Source organism: Pan paniscus, chromosome 12, assembly GCF_029289425.2.
Source record: "Pan paniscus chromosome 12, NHGRI_mPanPan1-v2.0_pri, whole genome shotgun sequence".
NCBI classification, from domain to species: Eukaryota; Metazoa; Chordata; class Mammalia; order Primates; family Hominidae; genus Pan; species Pan paniscus.
In genome coordinates, this window is record NC_073261.2 from 114,789,760 (window position 1) to 114,811,303 (window position 21,544).

General features: G+C 43.0%; 1 protein-coding gene and 1 long non-coding RNA gene across 7 annotated transcripts in view; one reads left to right on the top strand and one right to left on the bottom strand.

Moving 5' to 3' along the window:
- LPIN1 (lipin 1) overlaps window positions 1-21,544 on the bottom strand; it is a 150,753-nt gene that overhangs the window by 90,079 nt on the left and 39,130 nt on the right. For 2 of the 6 annotated variants that reach the window (XM_008952323.4, XM_055108234.2), the window contains exon 1: window positions 13,639-13,964. The exons of 3 other annotated variants lie outside the window; for them this stretch is intronic. The gene's annotated coding sequence lies outside the window, so the exon portion shown is untranslated. Of the gene's footprint in view, window positions 1-13,638; window positions 13,996-21,544 lie in introns of those variants that run through there. One more of the 6 variants, XM_055108233.2, reaches the window with a different exon arrangement.
- On the top strand, window positions 14,015-18,607 carry LOC134728662 (uncharacterized). Its single transcript, XR_010109316.1, has 4 exons — window positions 14,015-14,792; window positions 15,132-15,207; window positions 15,792-15,959; window positions 17,440-18,607. It is a non-coding gene; the product is annotated as an uncharacterized LOC134728662 (long non-coding RNA).

The following is a 21,544-nucleotide window of genomic DNA, read 5'->3' on the forward strand; positions in this document are numbered from 1 at the left end:
TCAACCCATCATCTACATTAGGTGTTTCTCCTAATGCTATCCCTCCCCTAGCCCCCCACTCCCCAACAGGCCCCAGTGTGTGATGTTCCCCTCCCTGTGTCCATGTGTTCTCATTATTCAACTCCTACTTATGAGTGAGCACATGCGGTGTTTGGTTTTCCGTTCCTGTGTTAATTTGCTGACAATGATGGCTTCCAGCTTCATCCATGCCCCTACAAAGGACATGAACTCATCTTTTTTATGGCTGCATAGTATTCCATGGTGTATATGTGCCACTTTTTCTTTATCCAGTCTATCATTGACGGGCATTTGGGTTGGTTCCAAGTCTTTGCTATTGTAAAAAGTGCTGCAATAAACATACATGTGCATGTGTCTTTATAGTAGAATGATTTATAATCCTTTGGGTATATACCCAGTAATGGGATTGCTGGGTCAAATGGTATTTCTGGTTCTAGATCCTTTAGGAATCACTACACTGTCTTCCACAATGGTTGAACTAATTTACACACCCACCAACAGTGTAAAAGTGTTCCTATTTCTCCACATCCTCTCCAGCATCTGTTGTTTCCTGACTTTTTAATGATCGCCATTCTAACTGGCGTGAGATGGTATCTCATTGTGGTTTTGACTTGCATTTCTCTAATGATCAGTGATGAAGAGCTTTTTTTCATACATTTGTTGGCCACATAAATGTCTTCTTTTGAGAACTGTCTGTTCATATCCTTTGCCCACTTTTTGATGGGGTTGTTTGGTTTTTTTCTTGTAAATTTGTTTAAGTTCCTTTTAAATTCTGGGTATTAGACCTTTGTCAGGTGGGTAGATTGCAAAAATTTTCTCCCATTCTGTAGGTTGCCTGTTCACTCTGATGCTAGTTTCTTTTGCTGTGCAAAAGCTCTTTAGTTTAATTAGATCCCATTTGTCAATGTTGGCTTTTGTTGCCATTGCTTTTGGTGTTTTAGTCATGAAGTCTTTGCCCATGCCTATGTCCTGAATGGTATTGCCTAGGTTTTCTTCTAGGGTTTTTATGGTTTTAGGTCTTATGTTTAAGTCTTTAATCCTTCTTGAGTTAATTTTTGTATGAAGTGTAAGGAAGGGGTCCAGTTTCAGTTTTCTGCATATGGCTAGCCAGTTTTCCCAGCACCATTTATTAATAGGGAATCCTTTTCCCATTGCTTGTTTTTGTCAGGTTTGTCAAAGATCAGATGGTTGTAGATGTCACACCCTCACTTCTAATCTGACATTACCTCGCTCCCTCCTCCTGGTCCACTTCCCTATAAAAGTGATGCCCTTTGGCATACACTTCAGATCAGCACATCTGTGTTTAGCACTCCAGGCTTCATCCTTCTTCCCAGCTTTCCCCAGCCTTGTAGTCCACACTGCCTCCTTTGCCAGTCCCAGGGATGATATTCAAACTATTAGGCATGCCATGAACATGAGCCAATCAGAGCAGACACCAGCCACAGCAGAGCAGGGACCTGCTGGCTTATGGAGAGGGCTGCAAAGGGAAGGGGGCAAATCTAAGAGAAGAGATGAGATGGCAGGAATGAGGCCACTTAGGGGACTGGGGACAGTGACTGCAATGGATATTTCTAAATTTCTAGTATTTCAATCATTGGCAAGGTCATAGCAGTGTATACTGGATGAATCTACCAAAGAAGAAAACATTTTTGGAATTGCTTTTTAGCTTCAACTGAGAAATGCATCTGTTATTGACTGAATCTTTGTGCCCCCCAAAATTCATCTGTTGAAGCCCTAGTCCCCACTGTGCTGCTATGATGAGGTGGAGCCTTCGGGAGGTGATTAAGTTAAGATGAGCTCATGAGGGCAAGACCTCCATGATGGGATTTGTGCCCTTATAAGAGGAGGAGGAGACCAGAGCTCACTCTGTGTCATGTGAGGACAGTGGGAGAAGGCAGCTGTCTGCAAGCCAAGGAAAGTGGACATCACCAGAACCCAACCCTGCTGGCACCCCGGTGGCAGAGGTCCAGCCTCCAGAACCATGAGATAGAAATTTCTGTCTTTTAAGCCACCCAGCCTATGATATGTGTTCTAGCAGCCTGACCTAAGACAGCATTCTAAAGAGACCTGAAAAGATGCTCGCATCCCAAAGGGCATCAAATTGGTTTCAAATCCACAGAATCAACCTAGACTGAAGGCATCCCAATGCTCAATTCTTCCCCAGGCTGCCCCAACACAGAGCTCACCAACCAGCCATAGAAACTGGAACCCCAAAGCTAAGGTGTCAGTCAGCTGAGTGATCAGTGTCTGGCCTCAGTGAGGGAAGCTGACTTCCAAATAAAATCAGGTTTCTGCAAAGAAGACACTGTGCAACCTGTGACAGTACTAGGACACCTGAGCCAGCCCCCCAGAGTCATAGCTCAGCCACTAAATGCCTCAGCAGATAGACCTTTGAACCCAGTTAAGATAAAATCTACAGTGCTAAGAGATATAACCATTTATCAGCTCTAAAGAATGAATTAGGAAAGCAGAAAAAGACTGAATTTGCTAACAAATCATATCATTTCATGGGAAGAATGTAAATGCTGTTTGCCTATAGCCATTCACTTTGGCACGTGCCTGTTGCCTAGAGCCTAACACAACCCCTTTCATCGTTGACCTAGAACCTGGGGTTGGTGAGGAGAGTAACTATACTCTGAGGACTTCATTCGTCTCACATTTCCCCTATTCAACAATGTCCAGTGTATGCCAGACCCACAGAAAGGTCTCAGAAGACTTGTTGAAGGACTAATGGGTTGATTGGCTAAGCTAAGCTATCACAGGAAAGGGACAAGACACTTAGGAGAGTTATTGTCAATCTCCTAGATTCAAATACATGTTCCTGTGTACTTAGGAAAGCTAAATTGAATTTTCCTTTAATCTAAAGCATAATATTAATATAATACTTAACAAAACCACATACACCTAAAAGGAGCATCAAAGATGTAAGAGGAACATTATCCCCCTCCAACGGTACCATGGGAACACTTTCTTTTTTTTTTTTTTTTGAGACAGAGTCTTACTCTGTCAGCCGGGCTGGAGTGCAGTGGGGCACAATCTCGACTCACTGCAACCTCTGCCTCCCAGGCTCAAGCAATTCTCCTGCCTCAGCCTCCCAAGTAGCTGGGATTACAGTCGTGTGCCACCATGCCCGGCTAATTTTTGTATTTTTAGTAGAGACGGGGTTTCACCGTGTTGGCCAGGTTGGTCTCGAACTCCTGACCTCAGGTAATCTGCCCGCCTCGGCCTCCCAAAGTGCTGGGATTACAAGCATGAGCCACCGCGCCCAGCCAGGAACACTTTCTGAATAACCTTCTGGTCTCTGCATCCCTTGTTCCTTCTGTCTCGTCAAAGGAGCTGTGCAGCTGTAGCTCAACTGTTCCTTTCTAACGCAAGGGTAAATACAAATCAAAAAATTTTTTTGCATTCTCTCTCATGCAATAAGGGAAAGAGACTGCCTTCCCCCCCTTCTCTAAGAGCATTTACTATAGTATACATGTCACTGTAAATTCTTTCTCTGTCCCTTTGAGATGTTGTAAATCTTTTGAAAAGCTAAATAAGCCTGTGGCCACCTGTAAAACTCAGGAGTGTTTCCTAAGAGATCTGGAGGCCGCCTCTTTGAAATGTAAACATCAGGGAAGACAGCACCCCATCTCCTAACTTCCATGAGAAGGTAAAAGAGAGCCTATCTGGCAGGAGACTTGCTCCAAGATGCAAAACTATCTCCTGTCTAGATGGATTTTTTTCCCCTCTTGGGTCTTGGGTAAAAGCAATTAGCTAATGCAGATTACCAGGTGAATTCAAGATGAACTGAGAAGGATAAAGGGTGCCGTCAAGTGCTCTTACTTGAGGACTAGTTATGGTTTATCTTCAGAACATGTAAGCAATGGGTTGTATTTGCTTGGCTATAAAAAAGGGTGAGTTTCTCTCTGTCACGTTATTATTACTATCATCCATCCCTCATCCTATGTGTTCTCAAAGGGCGTGAGTGAGGACAGAAGAAAAGTTGGTCATTGGTTAGAGTCCCTCATGCTCGTTATTATTACTATCATCCATCCCTCATCCTATGTGTTCTCAAAGGGTGTGAGTGAGGACAGAAGAAAAGTTGGTCATTGGTTAGAGTCCCTCATGCTCTAACAGTAGCTTCGAAATGTCACACTGCAATGTGAATGAAGGTCTCTAATTTAATACGAACTGGTCTGTTTTGATTCATGGCCAAATGCACAATACTCTTTCCTGTGTAGAATCATCAAGTGTGGTACGGGAGAAAGAACATAGGATTTGACATCAGAAAGGTTGGCTTTGTGTCCCAGCCCTGTCCCTTACTAGCTGTGTGACTTTGTCAAGACATTTAATCGCATTGAATTTCAGTTTGATTGTGTCAAGGAGATCTCTTGGATTCCTTTCATTGTTGCTTTTCGTACAATGGAACTTGGGTGCTCACAATGTGCTGCTCTGCGGAGAGTGCCAAAAGGCTGTGGGCCTCCAGTCCTTGGAAAGAAAGCACAGTAGCTGGGTGCGGTGGCTCACGCCTGTAATCCCAGCACTTTGGGAGGCCGAGGCGGGAAGATTGCTTGAGGCCAGGAGTTCAAGACCAGCCTGGGCAACATGGCAAAACCCTGTCTCTACTAAAAATACAAAAATTATCCAGGCGTCGTTGTGCACACCTGTAATCCCAGCTATTTGAGAGGCTAAGGCAGGAGAATTGCTTGAACCCAGGAGGTGGAGGTTGCAGTGAGCTGAGATCACACCACTGCACTCCAGCCTGGGCAAAACCAAGACTTTGTCAAAAAAAAAAAAAAAAAAGAGAGAGAGAAAGAAAACACAGTACAGAGTCATGCAACTGGACAATTATTATGTGTGTATAGGACAATACTAATGCATGATTGTGTAGGCCAACTAGTGTTAGGGGTGTGTGTGTGTCTTTGTGTCCATACACTTTCATATTGCCACACTAAAACCAGATTCATCTGCCCAGGCTCCAATGTATATGAGGTGTTAAAACATTCCTGGGAACATAGCAAGATAGAAAATCTATTTCCCATAATCCTGCTTGGAAATAACACCCTATCTAGTTTCAAAAGGAATACTTGGATCAGCTGCAAGGGGAAGGGAGTAGAAACCATAGGACACATATTCAAATTAGATCAAGTGGTTGCTAAACCGACAGGTCATGGGGTGCATTTTTCTGAGTGGAGAATAAACATTTCTGGGGAGTGGGAATGGAATTGTTAAGGTAGAAGAGCCAGGTATTGACCCCAGCAATTCCCCCCATCCAGTCTTTTCCCCCATGACTTTCCTTCCAAATATATGTGGAAATATTGGTCCAAGGGACCTGACAAGTTTTGGTTTGGCCCCCATACAAACACACACACACACACAGAGAAAGAGAGAGAAAGAAATGGACACTTGTAATTCTGGTTATTGTTTTTGGAACAGTCCATCAGGAAATTCAAGTTCTACACAAGAACAACGACCAGCTCTTTTGTTCTTTTTAAACTAGGGAGTATCTATTTAGGTATCGGTAATAAGGCATATTTCACCACAGTGTAATGTGGCACAAGACACATGCATCTTGGACACCAACCAGCAGGATTTTATTATGACATTGCCATTTATCAGGTGGTCCTTTGGCCTGACAGCAATTTACAAAAGGAGCTTACCTTTATTAATTGAATACTGCTTTGGAATAGGTATTTCCAAACCCTTTGCAGACATTATCTAACCATTTTGATCCTACAGCAACTTCATTAGGTAAGTACTATTATTATTTCTACAACCTGATGAGGAAACACATGTCACACAGAAAACAAAGACAGCTGGGAATAAAGCCCAGGTCTGTCTGTCAGTCCCTGACTTCAAGGATGTTATAATCTAGAGTAGATAGCTCTGAACCGGAAGTCCAAAGGGTCCACAGATACAAAGCAGAAGCATGAACTTGGATGTGGGAAAATTACATCTTAATTTCACTAACTTCTAACTGAAATGCAGTATTTCTTTCCGTTATAAATATAGATAACAAATGGCAATAGTATTAATGATACACACGACCACCACCTCCAACAACAACAAAATAACAGATATGTTCACACCACATCAAAGTTGTTGCACATATTGCAAGATATTACATAAACTCATCATTACTTAAAAATTGTGCTTGTCAATTGCAACAAAAGCCAGAATTGACAAATGGAATCTAATTAAACTAAAGAGCTTCTGCACAGCAAAAGAAACTACCATCAGAGTGAACAGGCAACCTACAGAATGGGAGAAAATTTTTGCAATCTACCCATCTGACAAAGGTCTAATATCCAAAATCTATAAGGAACTTAAATTTACAAGCAAGAAAAAAACCATACAACCCCATCAAAAACTGGGCAAAGGATATGAATAAACACTTCTCAAAAGACATGTATGCAGCCAACAAACATATGAAAAAAAAACTCATCATCACTGGTCACTACAGAAATGCAAATCAAAACCACAATGAGATACCATCTCAGGCCAGTTGGAAAGGCAATTATTAAAAAGTCAGGAAACAATAGATGCTGGCGAGGCTGTGGAGAAATAGGAATGCTTTTACACTGTTGGTGGTAAACTAGTTCAACCATTGTGAAAGAGAGTGTAGTGATTCCCCAAGGATCTACAACCAGAAATACCATTTGACCCAGCAATCTCATTCCTGGGTATATACCCAAAGGATTATAAATCATTCTACTACAAAGACACATGCACATGTATGTTTATTGCAGCACTATTTACAATAGCAAAGACTTGGAACCAACTCAAATGCCCATCAATGATAGACTGGATAAAGAAAAAGTGGCACATATACACCATGGAATACTATGCAGCCATAAAAAAGAATGAGCTCATGTCCTTTGCAGGGACATCGATGAAGCTGGAAGCCATCATTCTCAGCAAACTAACACAGGAACAGAAAACAAAACACTGCATGTTCTCACTCATAAGTGGGAGTTGAACAAGGAGAACACATGGACACAGGGAGGGGAACAACACACACCAGGGCCAGTCAGGGGGTGGGGGACAAGGGGAGGGAGAGCATTAGGACAAATACTTAACGCATGCAGGGCTTAAAACCTAGATAACGGGTTGATAGGTAACAGCAAACCACCACAGCCCATGTATACCTATGTAAAAAACCTGCACATTCTGCACATGTATCCCGGAACTTAAAATAATTTTTTTTAATTGTGTTTGTTACTAAACCTACTGCAGGAGCAAAAACACTGAGGAAGTCAGCCCTCTGAAAACCAAGGGCAGGGTGCCTGCCTACCGCTGAGTCTTAATCAGCACAGCAGAGAATTTCTGCCCCTCCCCACCCCACATCATCAAGCTGACTAGAACAAGAGCAGCAGAACAGGAGAGTGACATGCAGAAAGACACTCTCCAAGGTGTGGTGCAGAGGGTAGGTCCAAAGCTGATGTCAAGCAGGTATTCCTCTGAGAAACCAAACTGCACCCTAAAATATGAGGTACTTCCGCAGGAAGTGACGGCTGTGCTGCACGGAGGGCAGCAATAGCAACAATGAACTTCAAACCTAGCCCAACTTCTACCTAGAGTAACTCAAGCCCCCAACAGCAAAAGCCTACCCGTAGAAAAAGCAGAAACAGCACCATTTCCAGAGGGAAGAAAAAATGATGTTCATTTCCACAGTTCTACACAAGATGTCCAGCTTTCAAGAGAAAATTATAAAGCGAAGAAAAAGGCAAAAAGAACACACTTCCAAGAGACAGCAATACTAACTAGTCTCAGCTATGACACAGATGCTGGAACTATCAGACATGGACTTTTTAAAAGAAAATTATGCTTAATACGTTGATGTCTCTAATTGCATAAGGTATACAATGTAACAGATGAGATGAGGTGTGCAGTAGATGGGGTCAGTTGAAAACCTTCACAGGAGGCATGGAGAGAACTGGAAGCACCAAGTCAAAATGTCAGAAGCAAAACTGTCCTAACAAAGGTGAGCAACGGCCTCAGCGGGCTCCTCAGGAAACTCAGTGCAGGGATGAAAGAATCACTGAAGCTGGAGGTAGGTAACAGAAATTACCCAAACTGAAACACAGAGGAAAACAGAGTGAGAACAAAAAAAGGAACCAAACAGGAATGGAGCATCTAAGAGCTGTGGGTCGATGTCAACATACGTGAAATGGAATCTAAGGAGAAGAAGAGAAAGAGAGAATGAGTAGGGTGGAATAAATAATAATTAATACCCTTATTAAATAGCCTAAAATAATAGCCTAAATAAATTAAAAATAAATAATAGACTAGAATTTTCTAAAATTAATTACAGACACCAAACTATAGGTCCAAGAAGCCCAGAGAATACCAAACAACCAAGTAGGTTAAATATCAGCACACAATCACACATGCACACACACAGAGGCATTTTCTATTTGAAATTAAAATAAAATTAAAATGAATTTAAATGAACACAAAATTTTATATTTGAAATTAAAATAATAAAGGCAAAGAGAACATCTTGAAGGCAGCCAGAGAAAAGGCAAATTATATAGAGGAACAAGGTTAGAATTACAACAGACTTCTCATCAGAAACCACATAAGAGAGCCAGACGCAAATGTTGTAGACTTTGCAGGTCACATGGTCTCTGTTGCACCTACTCTACTCTGCCATTAATTATAATGCAAAAGCAGCTGTGGACAAGATATAACCAAATGGGCATAACTTTGCTCCAATAAGACTTGATATACAACACAAGTGCCAGAACAGATATGGCCCATGTGTCATTGTTTACCAATCCCAGGTCTAAAGCAAAAACAGTAGCAATGCTCTGTATGTTAACTGCATATGTGAAAGTAAAAGCAGACAGGATTGAAGGAAAGACTTGGGAATATATGAATGTAAGGTCTTCCCCCTTTACATAAAGTGTTATAAGTATTATTTTAAGGTAAATTATACTTTTTTCCACTTCTTTAAAATTTTACTTTAAGTTCTGGGATACATGTGCAGAACGTGCAGGTTTGTTACATAGGTATACATGTGCCATGGTGGTTTGCTGCACCTATCAACCCATCATCTAGGTTTTAAGCCCCACATGCATTAAGTATTTGTCCTAATGCTCTCCCTCCTCTTGCCCCCCTTCCCCGACAGGCCCTGGTGTATGATGTTCCCCTCCCTGTGTTCATGTGTTATTGTTCGATCTGGACATAGGCATAGGCAAAGACTTCATGACTAAAACACCAAAAGCAATTGCAACAAAAGCCAAAATTGACAAATGGGATCTAATCAAACTAAAGAGCTTCTGCACAGCAAAAGAAACTGGCATCAGAGTGAACGGGCAACCTACAGAATGGGAGAAAATTTTTGCAAGCTACCCATCTCACGAAGGTCTAATATCCAGAATCTACAAGGAACTTATACATATTTTAAGATAAATTATAATTAAAGATATGAATTAGAGGTATTTGAGCAATCACTAAAAAGTATTTAAGAGATATATAGAATAAATCAATAGGGAGATAAAATAGAATCATAAAAGTATTTAGTTAACCCAAGTGAAGGGAAAAAAAGAGAAAAAAAAACAAAGAACAGATAGCACAAATATAAAACAGCTAGGCCAGGCGCAATGGCTCATACCTGTGATCCCAGCACTTTGGGAGGCAGATGGCTTGAGCTCAGGAGTTCAAGACCAGCCTGGGCAACATGGTGAAACCCCATCTCTACCAAAAATACAAAAACTTAGCCAGGTGGGGTGGCATGCATCTGTGGTCCCAGCTACTTGGGAGGCTGAGGTAGGAGGCTTGCTTGGAACCTGGGGAGGGGGAGGTTACACTGGGTCAAGATCATGCCAGTGCATTCTAGCCTGGATGACAGAATGAGACTCTGTCTAAAAATTTTTTTTAATAAAACAAGTAGTAAGATAGAGGATTTAAATCCAGCTATGTCAAAAATCACAATGAATATACCAGTTAAAAGACAGAGATTGTCAGATTGGATAAAAAAGCAAGACCCAGCTGTATAATGTCTACAGGAAACCTACCTTAAATATTAGCACGGAACTGTGATGTGGATACATGACTCTATGCATTGGTCCAAACTCACAGAACCCTACACTACAAAGAATATTACTGTTATATAAATGTTAAAAACCAAATGGGATGTGGTAGTAAAGATGGCATGCAGACTGACAAGTGAATCTCTCGGTATCACACATGAATCTCATAACTACACAAAGGAGAGCAGAGTAGAAAGGAGCTGGCCTAAGTGACTCTGGCAAAAAGTGTTTCAACTGGGTGCCATAAGGCAGAAGACAAAAAAACTGTACAGCAAACCCACAAAATCCCTGGATACAAAAAGTCGGCCCTCCGCATCCGCAGATTCTGCATCTCACGAATGCTGTATTTGTCGACCTGCAGTTGGTTGAATCTATGGATGTAGAACTGGTGGATATGGAGGGCTAACTGTACTTTATTTGGGTACTAGGATTGAAAAAATAAGCAAATCAATTTCAGATAATAGAAGCAGAGTTTCTCACTGTTGGAGAAAGAAGTTGCAAATAAGGAAAGTGGGAAAGTGAATGTACCTTGTGGTCTGAATTGGAGTGAGATATAAACTCGTGGACTTTAAAATATAGAAAGATAATAGATAAGACGGATGTATGGATAAAGTAGAGGTGCATGTGTGTATTCATGGTTCCTATAATAAATATATTTTCTCTTTTCCACTGAGAGGGACTAGAAACAGTGACACCCCACTAGCAGTGAGCACACAAGCACCCCACGTCTTGGTTTTCCAATAAAAAGGATCACTGGAGAACTGACTGATTCCAGGGCCAGAGTAGACAAAACGCCACATGAGCCTGGAGGATCTTATGGTAAGGAGGTGCCAAAAAGGAAAGAAAAGAAACAAGCGAGCAGAGATGTTGAAAGAACACAGGAGATTAGATTAGAACCGAAATAAATTTTAAGATATATAAATCCATACTGATGTAAATAATAACTGAATAAAACAATGAATGGTGAAGAAGCTACTTTTCCTTAAAGAAGAATTCCAGTTAGTACATGTAGAAAGAAAGAGGGAAACAGAAAATCACCATTAGAATGCCCCATTAATCACTACTGCAGCAGGATCCACTAAGGGAAGCTAAGGCGAATGGACGAAGGTAAAGAAAAGAGGGGATATTAACATAGTCTCAAACATTTCTAGCGATTAAAAGGGAAATCACAGTGGAAAACCTGGGAGACACCCCTTTAATCAAGTGTTCAGGGTTGACAACTCCAGCATGGCATGTCTGCACCATGTGCCCAACAGGCACTGAAAAGGGCACGTGCCTTTGTGGCCTTCATCCCAATAATGCATAATCGTGAAAACATTATACAAACCTGAATTGGGGGACCCTCTAACAAGATGACTGACAAGCACGATTCAAAAGTGTCAAGATCATGAAAGACTAGGAGAGAATAGGGAAATGTCACAGCTTGGAGGAGACTGCAGAGGCATGACAACTCACTACATTGAGGATCGTAGATCAGATCTTGGACCAGAAAACCTACACTAGTAGAAAAACTGGCAACATTTGAATCAATTCTATGGCTTATTTTTAAAAAGTAATAACTGGCTCAACATTGCCACATATGCCTACTATCACATGATTGCTAAAGTCCCAGAGGCTCGAGGAGTTTGGGAGGGGGAGGAGGGCTGAGAGGGTGCTGGGGTGGGAAGAGAGGCTGAGGCTGCTCTTAAACAGATGGGATCTGATCCAGACCTGGAGGAGCTTTGGACGACAACCAGGACAGATGAGCAGAGAAGAGATGGGGGGCCGGGGAGACCGTGGCTGGGAGTAACAGTGGAGCAACACGTTTAGCAAACCTTAGGTAATGGGAAAGTTCAAAACGTGTTTAGGATTCACTTGCAGGTTATCACACAGCCCTATGGGTTTGTTGAGGTGTTAATATGGGAAGACAGACGGAGACCGATTCGTCATGGCCTCAGATGGCAGCCTAAGGAGTTAGCGTTTTGTCCTGAAGGTCCGGGAGAGCCATTAAAAGCTTTTAAGCAGGAAGTAAAACATTATGAAACCTCTGTTTTATTAAATGAATCTGGCTATGGCGGACATTTCATATGCCGGGCAGCAGCTGAGGTAGAAAGGGCTTCTATGATGGTCCAGATGCTTGGCGATCAGGTCAAGCTATGACCGTGAATTGATTGCCATGGAGAACTGATGAAGGGACAGTGCATTTCCATCATCTTGAGTCTATGAGAATGGATCACTCCAGCAATAACGCCGCCAGTCACCACACAGGCTCAAGGTGGGGCCACAGTAGCCTCTCTGCCGTGCGTTAACTCCTGATCCCGCCCTTTGAGATGAGAGTCCTTGTAGCTTTATCTCTTAAATGTCCTTCTTGGATTTAGGAAAGCTGAATCTTCATTTGTTTCCACATTCATCCATAAAAGAAGGGCCAGAAATCCAGGGAGAAAAAAGTGATTCCGGGATTGTGCCCACGTGTTTCCCTGCCAGGAGCCTCAGAGTGTCAGACCACACTGGCTGGCTGTTTCGAAAAGTCTCTGACAGCCACCTTTTCCCAACTCAGAAACAAAACAGAACAAACAAAAAAATCCATGACTTTAAAATCCCAATGGAATTGCGCTTCCTATAAATGTGTGTTTGCTGATTGTTTTTACATGATTAATGGTTCCCAGGGTTACATAAAATTCTAGGGACCCCTCTTTCCCATGGAGAGGGAAAGAGGATCAAGTCAGGAAAGGGTGAGGGGGCCCAGAGACAGATGTCGCCTACTTCCAACCGTGCTGTGGGCTCTCTCTGAGTCCTGGTTTGGGAATTGCAGTTCCGGTACCTATTGTTCTCATCCCTCTAAAAGGAATTAGGCTCTGAGGATTCCTGTCAGGATCCAACTTGGGGAGTTCCCTGTCCCTGAAAATACTCTCAACATCACAGGCTGGCCCATGCATCTAATGGCAATTCCTTAGCATTCCACGTTTGTTTGTTTGTTTGTTTTTGTTTTTGTTTTTGTTTTTGAGATGGAGTCTCGCTCTGTCCCCCAGGCTGGAGTGCAGTGGCACAATCTCAGCTCAATGCAGGCTCTGCCTCCTGGGTTCACGCCATTCTCCTGCCTCAGCCTCCCAAGTAGCTGGGACTACAGGCGCCCGCCAACACGCCCAGCTAATTTTTTGTATTTTTAGTAGAGATGGGATTTCACTGTTTTAGCCAAGATGGTCTCGATCTCCTGACCTTGTGATCCGCCCGTCTTGGCCTCCCTAAGTGCTGGGATTACAGGAGTGAGCCACCGCGCCCGGCCACGCATTCCCCATGTTAATAAAATATTGGGGGAAAAAATTATTGTCTACATTAGAATTTTATAAATGTGAACCATAGTTTATCATTCTTACAAGAATTCCTTGAGAAAGCATCCAGTTACACTGAAAAGCTGGCAAGACCTGTCTAAAAGCCCAGAGCGAACCAGCAAACAGGATCAAAACTCCCTGTCTTGTTGCACAGCTCCAGTCTCCCCAAATTCCAGTCACTGCCCCCTTCAGCAAGCCAGGGCCTGAGAAGCCCGATGGGGGACACATTGACCTGTGTCACCGGGAAGCTCTGGAAGCATCGTGATTCCCCACCCTCCCTGCCTGCCCTTTACCTTAGCTTTCAGAGGAAAGTCTCATCTCCCCATCAGAAGGCACATTGTCAGGACCTGGCTCAGCTTCCATTAACTTCAGATAAAGGCCCCTGCTCATGGGAACCTGGGTCTCCTGGTGGATTCTCCTTTTTCTTCTGATTTTCTAGTTCTCAGCAGGCTGGGCCACTGCTGGGTGGCTGCTGTTAGGACAGGCATGGCTGGCCCTGGTCTTGCCCTTCATCTCTCTTCCCTCCTGTTCCTTCCCTCAGGCTGCCTCCTCGCCTCCCATCCTCTCTCCCTCTCCAGCTTGCTTTCATCCATGCCCTGCGCATGGGCTCTCCTGGGAAAGGCCATTGTTGGGCGGCAGGATTCTGATGCCCCCCACGGGGACTATGACATCAGCATTTGGTGGTGTTCAGAGGAGGAGAGAAAGAGATGAAGAGGAGTGAGCCAGGTTTCAGGAGGGGGCACGCAGGAGACCAGCCCTGGATTCAGACTTGAGCCTGGTCCACACCAGAGGCCAATAGAAGGCTTGGATTACAGCAGGGGCAGGTTCTTTCATGAAATCAAATTTCTCCACTGATTTCTGAATTCATAGCAAGCTAACTAGAAGAGATTTTTAATTCAGAATGCTGCACTCCAACAAACTGAGAAAAACATTGAGGGAGGGAATACAGAAATTTGATGGTATCTACTAAGTTTGATATTGAGATTTTTGTAATAAATGTTGTTGAATAAAAAAGGCATCAAGCCCCTATATATGAGCTCTTTGAAATGCCTAAATCAGAGGGATAAAATGAAGAATAATTACAGTACACAATTTTTGAATTATTGTCCAATCAACTAAAAGTAGAAGTTTTTAACATGCTAAAATGGAAAGTTATTCAACAGAATGGAATCCTTTAAAATATGACGGAACTGCCACTTAAGCATCAGAAGTCTGCTCAGGTGTGACCCTGGGAGCCCAAACTTTTCACGGAACAGCAAGGAACATCCCTGTGCTCCTCCTTCCCAGTCTCTTTTTTTTTTTTAGAGGGAGTCTCGCTGTGTTGCCCAGGCTGGAGTGCAGTGGCGAGATCTCAGCTCACTGCAAGCTCCGTCTCCCGGGTTCACGCCATTCTCCTGCCTCAGCCTGCCGAGTAGCTGGGACAACAGGCGCCGGCCACCATGCCCAGGTAATTTTTTGTATTTTTAGTAGAGATGGGGTTTCACCATGTTAGCCAGGATGATCTCGATCTCCTGACCTTGTGATCTGCCCGTCTCAGCCTCCAAAAGTGCTGGGATTACAGGCATGAGCCACCGCACCCAGCCCGCCTTCCCAGTCTTTACATAGATGCTTAGGATTCGAGGGGGTTTTCTTCTCATTAGCAAGACTTAGGCACAATCACTATGCCTAGTACCAAATCTCTACATTCAGGAAAGAAGGTGCAACTTAGAAATATCAGTTCATGAACCATGGGTCATCTCACTCTTTGGGAAAATGCAGAGTCAAGCCAACTCTCTTGATCTTCCAGGCATACAAAACCTGCCTTGCCTCTCCCCAGTTTGAACAGTGCTTTTGAACTTTGATGGAAAAGCCACATTTGGAAGGTAAATTCTTACAGGGAAGAGATTTTTTTTCTTTTGTCTCTAGTTCATGGTACCTTGGATAGATGTGTGTTCACTGCAGAGTCCTACAAAGCATGCTCTAATGTTCAAAGGCAGGGCAGTAGGTTCTAGTAACAGCGTGGGATTTGCACATGCTTTGTTGACTTTTTATTATGCAACAGCACCTTTTAAGTCATGTGCTAATCTAGCATATTCAGTTGTCCTATATGAGAGTGTGATTGTTCCTAAAATATTCACCAATCATTTGTTCTAAGTGCTAGGCTCTTCTGTAGTATTTTCAGATCTTCCTTATTAAAATTTGGGAGCTAAAAAACATTCACTTGCTTCTGAAATCATGATTCTCATCCTCAAAAGTGTACAGTATTCTACTGAGACTGAAAGGGGTGTTACTGAAGCCTGCATGTTCAATGGGCTACAAGATTCTGGCTTATGTAACACTCCCGCCAGCCTTAGTAGAGTAAAATCATGTAGCTTTGCATTTTCCCAACCCTGTGATCTTGGGCTGCACAAATACACACCTATTAGCCTGAAACAAAGGAATTCATTTCCCCTGGGCTTCTCTGCAGGTCATACCACCCTTGACAAACTGCAGTCCCTACTGGCCATTACACTGCAGAGCCGGGACAATCATGGATCTCCTGTTTGGAAGAGAATGACCCAGGACAAAAGGGGTGACCAAACCATGGTCTAAGTATGATATCTGAAGCTGCTTAATCTGCAAAAGGAAACCCAGTGTGAGGAATGGGAGATGGAGATGTGGAGGCCTAGTGTCTAAGGGCTGGCATTCAGGGGAAGAATTACATTTGTCTGTAATCTCAAAGGCTAGGAAGGATGGAGCTGGGTGGATTTGGGATCACCATGAAAAGGACCTATGAGTAAGTCAGCCCTGCGTAGAGGTGATCTGGAAGCCCCCAGCTGCACCCTCAATTGGAAAGGGGCTGTGGAGGGGTCTTGAACATGACTTAGCAAATGGAGCTAGATTCCTTCAATGCTCCATCCAGCCATAAATCAATGAAATAGCTCCCTCCTTCTTTTTCTCTGCCTTCCAAACTGAACTACTGTATCTCTTGCAAAACCAATTGGATAATTCTGTGTTAAGCTTCCTGTCTCCCACCCTGAGCAACCACAGATGAATGATGGTTGTTGCAGAGATGGGCAAGTCTGGCTTCTGAGAGCTGCCATTGAACTTCTCTGTGCTGAGCTGGCATTAGCTCCTCTCCTCTCCCCTCCCCACCCTGCTTAGAGAATCCTCTCCACATTTGGAGGTTTGTGTCACCCTTCTACGTGACCAGGGCTTCTGTCCCATGAGAAGAGAAGGGACAGGAGGACTCTGTCTGAAGGTTCTGAGTTGTAGATTTGCCCATGGGCCAGACATCAGGCTCTGTCCATGAGGTGACCCAAGTCACCAGAGGAAAAGTGTCTGTCCCCAATCTCCACATTAAATTTGCCTTGGGCCTCAACCAAACTCAATGTTTTTTCCTCCTAGAACAGTGAGGATATAGACCCAGTTAAAAAAAAATCCCACAAGTCTTTCTGGAGTCTGGGGTGTGCTGGACAGGGTGTGAGGAACTGGGGACCTGGGTTCTGGTTAGTTCTCTGTCCCTTACTATGAGACCCTGCACAAGTCACCTGGGGAACTCGGTCCTCACACTGGAAAGTGACACAATGGGAAACAGAGGACCACCAGGACACATTTTAGCCATGGCCTATAATTAGCATCTCTATGATGTGACTTCACAGGCACAGATCATCTTGCATCCTCACCCCTGACACACACACACACACACACGCATGCAGTACAGTAACTGTCAATCTCAGGTCCAAGATACCCCAGCGCATCTCTATTCATCTCAAGGGATATTGATATCATTTCATAAGAAGGAATTAATGCGAATTCACCTGATTTTAAAATAGGTAACATCCCACCCAATATTTTCTCCTCTCCCTCCCCTGGGGACGTGGAAGTGAAGATTCAGGCACAGCTAACCCAATTGGAGGGAGTTCTAAGCAGAGTACAGCACAGTCTAGATAAGGAATCAGTTGGGAGTTTCTGGAATCTCAAATGGAAGAGAGGGAGGCAGTCAGAGAGCAGGGCGTGGGCAGACAAGGACTCGCCCTGTCCTAACATTACTCAGTCTGAATTCTCTTCTCTCGCACCTTGCTTCATATGCCTAACCTGACGCCGTACATCTGCTTGGTCTTTGCTCAACTCAGCTGCAGCATCCTCGGGAGACAGCTGGATCAGCCAGAGAGCTTCAGAACGACACACATCACTCTGCCAGACACACACACTGCTCCAGCTCCAGCATCCAACATCTGACCACATGTCGGCAGCCACCGCTGACCTGGCTCCACCATTTCTCCCCAGGTCTAAGCTTAAGCCGCACTGCATTGCTTCCATTTCTTCATGCTTGCTCTGTTCCCTTCTACCACAGGGGCTTTGTGCAAGCTCAGCCTCAACATGGATCTTCCCCCTTCTTCACCTGGTCAACAGCCACTCATTCTTCAACCCTAGTTCGAGCATCATCAACCTCCCAGGCTATGTCAGTTCTCCCTGTTAGACACCCTGGCTGTTCCACATATCTTTTATTCAAAGTAGTTACATATTAAAGCATTCCATTTGTGCATACAATTATTGTAGAATTACTTCCCAGCAGACAGATGCTATAGGAGGGAAGAGACCTTTTCTGCTTAAGTATCTAGTGCAGTGCCTGGCCCTTAATAGGTGCTCAACAAAAATTTTTAAATGAATGCTTAAATACCATATCATGGGTCATGTCTGGTTGCAAAAAGATATTCATCATAATAAAAATAATAAACTGTAATTAAAATATACTCATCATCATAAAAATAAATGAACTAGGCAGATACTGGTGTTAAAGGTATCACTGCCTTTATTGTGGGCCATTTTAGGATGCAAGGCACAGTAGGGGTAAACAATTAAGAGAGACTTCTGTGGTCTAGGAATACAAGAGCTAGTAAATATATAATGTCTCCAGCAAGAGAAAGGAGGACAGGCAAGTCGGAGCAAGCTGCCCACTGGGGTGGGAGAAGGGAATGATAAAAGGGAGGACTGGAAATATACACCAAAATGAACCATTCATACAACGTTTCTATTCACAACTCAGAATTCACTGAACAAAAAATGACCATTCTGTATACGATTCCAATTAAATGCATTATTGTTGTATCTGATTGTGCTAGTGCCTGTCGCTAATCCATGCCACAATGATTCATGCTTTGAAAAAAAAAAAGAAGCAATTGGTTATAAGGCCCACCACAGTACATTTCTAGATAAGAGCTCAGTGACTGTTAAGGGGCACCTGCATAAGAGCTCCATTAACAATGCTAGGCAAGGAAGAAAACCCCAGGGCAGATGCCAGACGGAGCAAGAGACAAACATGCATTTATTTTCCGTTTACTCCAGATAACTCATTAAATTTCAAGGAAACTTCAGAATTTAAAACTCACAGCAATGTAAAGAACAGGAGGGGCATCTTCAATGGAGAAGATACTTCATCAAATTTGGAAAGTGAAAGCAAAGGGAAAGTCTGACTAAAATAACATAGAGCAAGCTATACCCTGGACTTCCTGCAAAGGGGGCTTCAGTGAGGGAGAGGCCCATCTGCCTACAGAACTCAAGCAGGCACTGGCCTCAGGAGCCCCAGATAACAGCCAGCTCCTGGACTTTTTATTCTAGAATGAACTCTACCAGTTGGATCTTCCAGGCAAGCTTTTTATCCTGTCCATGCTAAATAAAAACAACCACAAAGTGCCAGGCATTTGAGGAAACCCTGCAATGTGAAAGAGGAAAAATAACAAACAGGGGAAACAATTCCAGAATAAATAAAAATAATGAAGGGAACAGAAGAGAAATTACTAGGAAAAAAAAATCCCCAGATCAGAAGCTCAGATTTGGGTTGCTATTTCATTCATAAAACAAAAACAGAATAATGCTGTAAAGAAGAAATAATTAGAGAACAAAAAAAGAAGTTTGAAAAGTAAACAATTTGGATTGTGAAAATAATAACAATAGAAAGTGAAATTTACAAAATCTGCCAAATCACAGACCAAAAAAGTCGGGCAATAGAAGATAAAAGAGATAGAGAACCACTCCTTGCATCCTTAGCCACCACCCTTTGCTTGTTTTTCCATTTTCCTTTCATCTCTTGGAATATCTCATCAGCTGATATCTATTAGAGGAGAAGGGAATTGTCCCCCAAGAGACTAAGTTCTGAGCAGATGAATGAAAAACGGCTACCTCAAGGCACATCAGTGTGAAGTTTCAGAACACAAAGAGTTAGCAGAAGATCCTAAAAGCTTCCAGTAGGAAAAAATAAGATAAAAGCTCACCTACAAAGAAACCAAAGCCAGACAGGCGTAGAAGGAACATTTGCTGCTAGAAGGTAATGGAACAATGTGTACAAAATTCTGTGAGAACTGAACATCAACCTCAAATTCTAAATTCAACCCAACTCAAATGTGAAGCCAAATTAGAGATTAAGACATGCAAGCATTCAAAGTATATCTCCACACACCTGTAATCCCAGTACTTTGGGAGGCAGAGGCAGGCAGATCACTTGAGGTCAGGAGTTCGAGACCAGCCTGACCAACATGGTGAAACCCTGTCTCTACCAAAAATACAAAAAAAATTAGCTGGGCATGGTAATGGGCACCTGTAATCCCAGCTACTCGGGAGGCTAAGGCAGGTGAATCACTTGAACTCAGGAGATGAAGTCTGCAGTGAGCTGAGATCGCTCCACTGCACTCCAGCCTGGGCGACAGAGCAAGACTCCATCTCAAATATATATATATATATCCTGACCCCCTTTTCCTGGGAGGTTACCTGGAAATGTACTCCAGCTTTTGCTTATTGTAAAAGAGGAAACTAAGAAAGAAGAAAATAGCAATCCGGTCACAGTGGCTCCAGTGAGGACCTCCCAAGAGGACAGCTCTGTGGGAGGACTTAGGAGCAAGCAGGAAGAGAGAGATCTCCTGGAGAGAGGTCCTGGGAAAACAGGGTTACCTACACAGGGAGCTGTCAGTCTGGGGAAACTAGAGAGTGTGATAAAGGCACTAAAAGCAAGGAAGCAATGGAAAGAACTAGAAACTACTGAAAGAGAGCAACTTCTTGTAGAGGTAGAATAGTGCTTAAGAACAAGGTCTCTGGACATCTGTGGGTTTGAATTCTAACCCTGCCACTTTCTAGCTGTGTGACCTTGAGCAAATGACTCAGCCTCTCTGTGCTTGGTTTGTCAGCTCTCAAACAGAAATCATAATGGGACCAACTTAGAAGGCCGTTGTGAGGAATAAATGAGTTATTATTTCTAATGCTCTTAGAAAAAAAAAAACCTATCACCTGATTTGTGGTATATAAGATTTGCTAAATAAATTTTTTAAAAAATTCTAAAAGCCATATGAAAAATATGGTCATCCAAATAGAAGGAATAGATCCCAATGGTAACAAGGTTACAGGCTTAAAAATAAAGAATGCGATGATTTCCACGTGATAGGCTAATGTCAAAGTTTAAGGACATTCTGTGTTTGGAGGGTAGGGGGGATGGGCAGGTAGTGGTATTTCTTCTAACAATAAAAAAGAGAGGCAAACATAACCTCCAGGAAAAACACCCCCCATATCTCTCCCCGCCAAGAAAACTCTTTACAAGTAAGGCAGTATCTGAACATAGAACAAACTAAAATATGATGAGATTACACATAAATGCTAGAGTATGAGAAAGAAAATCATTGGCATATGATGCTCTGTAGAATCAGCCAGACCCTCCTCTATCAGGTGTGAATCCACAGGGCAATGTGCAAAGACGCATCAATTAACTGGGTAGGAACAGGAGACTGTGGCCTTCATTGTGAGCCAGTATTTCCCAGTTGATTCTATAGAACCAGCCACATAAATCGCTTTGATCACATGTTTCAAAAATAAATGTAAATCTAGACAAAGTTTCACTTCCTCCCCCGACAAAACATGCTCCCTCCAAGAAAACCAAAATTTAGGTCCAGTCCTTTCCCAACCTAAAGACAAGAAATAAAAGAAATAAGCAAAATATGGTTTCCAGTAACTGGACCAGGATAAGCTAGAATTCTGGGAATTGTTGTTCTTATTAGAAATGTCGCAATCAAAGTACACATCAGCCAAGAGGGAGGCACAACGTGAATGGTGTTGCTTGTGGTGTAGCAAATTGTCCCAGCATTCCAGGTCTTTTGCTGTCTTGAATCTTGTTTGGGGATAGAGCGGGGGAGGTGGGTTGGTGAGTGTGTATTTCGTTGAGTTTCTGTATTTCACAGCTAGATTCTTCAAACCAAG